Below are 3,443 nucleotides of genomic sequence, written 5' to 3' on the forward strand. Positions count from 1 at the left end.
GGTAAAATTAGTATTACAAACCTTTTCCCAAAATATTTTTACTTGCTTAGACTCACAAATACCCCTTTTAGGCAATAGTCCCCATAGATATTTAAAATCCAGTAAACCACAAAGTATCCACTGTTGCCAAGGGGTGGATACATCACAGGCTTCCCGCTTTCTCGCTCGCCCGCTAAAATCTAAGGCATTAAACAAAACGTTGTTTTCTGGAACAAACAGGCACTTCTCTGGGTGGCTGAAGACTGCTTCACTTTTATCTTTTACAGTTCCATCCCAGCCCAGGACTCTCTTCAGGATGTTACACGACCACACCCCATCAACACGGCTTCCACCTTTCCTTAAATATGCGTTTATATTGTTCATCTTTAGAGCCATTGTTTGCAACATCTCTCTGAACTTAACTGTCTTCAAAAGACAAAGATTTTTCATGTTCTCTATTATCTGCCCCCCGCCTCCCTCCCCCCCGCCGCTTTTGGGTCACATAAAGCTTAATAACTTTGCTTTATTCATTTATGATCGTTGCCAGTTGAAAGACTCCTTTTTACTTCTCTTTGACCTTTAACAACTAAACACAAAACTTCTTCATCCCTTAATGCAAATTTCTACCCATGTTGCGTTTACTTGCAGCACATGTCAGGAAACAGAGGTAGTTTGAAATAAGTCAGCACAGGCCGGTATCCCTTCACCGCGTTCCCTGGTTATTCACGAGGTTATTCACTTTGGAGGAAATAATAACAAATTGGATTATTATCTAAATGGAAAAAAGTTACAACATGCTACTGTGCAAAGGGACCTGGGGGGTCCTTGTGCATGAGACGCAAAAACCCAGTCTGCAGGTGCAACAGGTGATCAAGAAGGCAAATGGGATGTTGGCCTATATCGCAAGGGGGATAGAATATAAAAGCAGAGATGTCTTGCTGCATCTGTACAGGGCATTGGTGAGGCCGCAGCTGGAATACTGTGTGCAGTATTGGTCCCCTTATTTGCGCAAGGATACATTGGCCTTGGAGGGAGTGCAGAGAAGGTTCACCAGGTTGATACCAGAGATGAGGGGTGTTGATTATGAGGAGAGACTGAGCAGATTGGGTTTGTACTCGTTGGAATTCAGAAGCCTGAGGGGGGATCTTATAGAGACCTATAAGATAATGAAGGGGCTGGAAAGGATAGAGGTGGAGAGATTCTTTCCACTTAAAAAGGAAGCTAGAACTAGAGGGCACAGCCTCAAAATAAAGGGGAGTCAGTTTAGGACAGAGTTGAGGAGGAACTTCTTCTCTCAGAGGGTGGTGAATCTCTGGAATTCCCTGCCCACTGAAGTGGTGGAGGCTACCTCGTTGAATATGTTTAAATCATGGATAGATGAATTCCTGATCGGTAAGGGAGTTAGGGGTTATGGGGATCAGGCGGGTAAGTGGAACTGATCCACTTCAGATCAGCCATGATCTTATTGAATGGCGGGGCAGGTTCGAGGGGCTAGATGGCCTACTCCTGCTCCTATTTCTTATGTTCTTTTCATTGACAAGCTCTACTTAAGTTCATAGAGTTTTACAAGCTCTGTGTCAGCATCAGGAATGGCAGGAGACCATTCAACAAAGGTTGCCTGGTTGGACAAGCAATAAAGAGCTCAATCAGGAAGTTCATTTTTTAAGAGACCAATGTCAATGGCCTCATTGAAGTCATTACAGTTTAAATGAGCTTTTTTAAAATTGTTATATATTAGAAATAAGGAAAAGATTTAAGTGGGTTTAATTGAGTGGTTTTGTGTAGGAAAGGATAAAATTCTAGTTAGATTAATGCCAAACAAAGGTGTTTGCAAGTATAAGGATTCTAGTTTCAGTTCAAACTCTGTATCTGTTGTGCTGACAGAGTTTATGATGGGAAAAGTAAACACGGGCTTGGAGGAGGATCGACATGTTGCTTAGCAACCAGGGACACTTTTGGGAGAAGACCTTTCTGAGTTTAGTTTTAATTGGAAGCAAGAGTAGGAGTTTCACCGTTAGAAAGGGAACAATTCTCTCAGCATTGCTAGAAGAAAAGCCATACAATGGAGTAAGGCGCGAAGAAGGCAAGTACCAGACATCTAAAGAATAGCTAGTTAAGGAAACTGGAACTAAAACTTTGCCCCTCCTTTCGTCTCCCTCCTCTCTTTCCCTCTGCCCCCTTCCCTCTCCTTTGCCCCCACTTCCCTCTGTTCATTGAAGCCACAATGAAATAGTGGGTTCCCTCCAAGTGGTCTGGTTCCCTCCCACAGTTCGAAAGATGTGCTGGTTAGGTGCATTGGCCGCGCTAAATTCTCCTTCAGTGTACCCGAACAGGCGACGGGGTGTGGTGACAAGGGGATTTTCACAGTAACTCATAGCAGTGTTAATGTAAGCCTACTTGTGAAAGTAATAAATAAACTTTCCTTATCAGGGCCTCCTACCCTCACTGATGTGAATCCCCTCAGTCCCCAGCAATCTTTTGCTCCTTGGTACCAATCTCTTCCTCCAGTGATTCTTTCCATTGTGACACTTTTTCTCGCGCTTCTTCCCTTCTTGTATCACTACTCAAGTACATTTGCTCCATTTACTGCCTCACACTTGCCCCCAACCTTTCTCCCTTCCCCAATCCTCAAAGAACAAATAACAATACAGCACAGGAACAGGCCCTTCGGCCCTCCAAGCCCGCGCCGCTCCCTGGTCCAAACTAGACCATTCTTTTGTATCCCTTCATTCCCACTCCGTTCATGTGGCTATCTAGATAAGTCTTAAACGTTCCCAGTGTGTCCGCCTCCACCACTTTGCCCAGCAGCACATTCCAGGCCTCCACCACCCTCTGTGTAAAATACGTCCTTCTGATATCCGTGTTAAACCTCCCCCTCTCACCTTGAACCTATGCTCCTCGTGAACGTCACCACCGACCTGGGAAAAAGCTTCCCACCGTTCACCCTATCTATGCCTTTCATAATTTTATACACCTCTATTAGGTCACCCCTCATCCTCCGTCTTTCCAGTGAGAACAACCCCAGTTTACCCAATCTCTCCTCATAACTAAGCCCCTCCATACCAGGCAACATCCTGGTAAACCTCCTCTGCACTCTCTCTAAAGCCTCCACGTTCTTCTGGTAGTGTGGCGACCAGAACTGGGAGCAGTATTCCAAATGCGGCCGAACCAACGTTCTATACAACTGCAACGTCAGATCCCAACTTTTATACTCTATGCCCCGTCCTATAAAGGCAAGCATGCCATATGCCTTCTTCACCACCTTCTCCACCTGTGACGTCACCTTCAAGGATCTGTGGACTTGCACACCCAGGTCCCTCTGCGTATCGACACCCATTATGGTTCTGCCATTTATCGTACACCTCCCCCCTACGTTAGTTCTACCAAAATGCCTCATTCGCTGTCCCAGCCCTTTGCCCCTCTCTCCCCTCCCTCCCCTTTTTTTCTACCTTCCTCTTTGCCCC

Source organism: Mustelus asterias, chromosome 22 (assembly GCF_964213995.1).
Source record: "Mustelus asterias chromosome 22, sMusAst1.hap1.1, whole genome shotgun sequence".
Taxonomy (NCBI): Eukaryota; Metazoa; Chordata; class Chondrichthyes; order Carcharhiniformes; family Triakidae; genus Mustelus; species Mustelus asterias.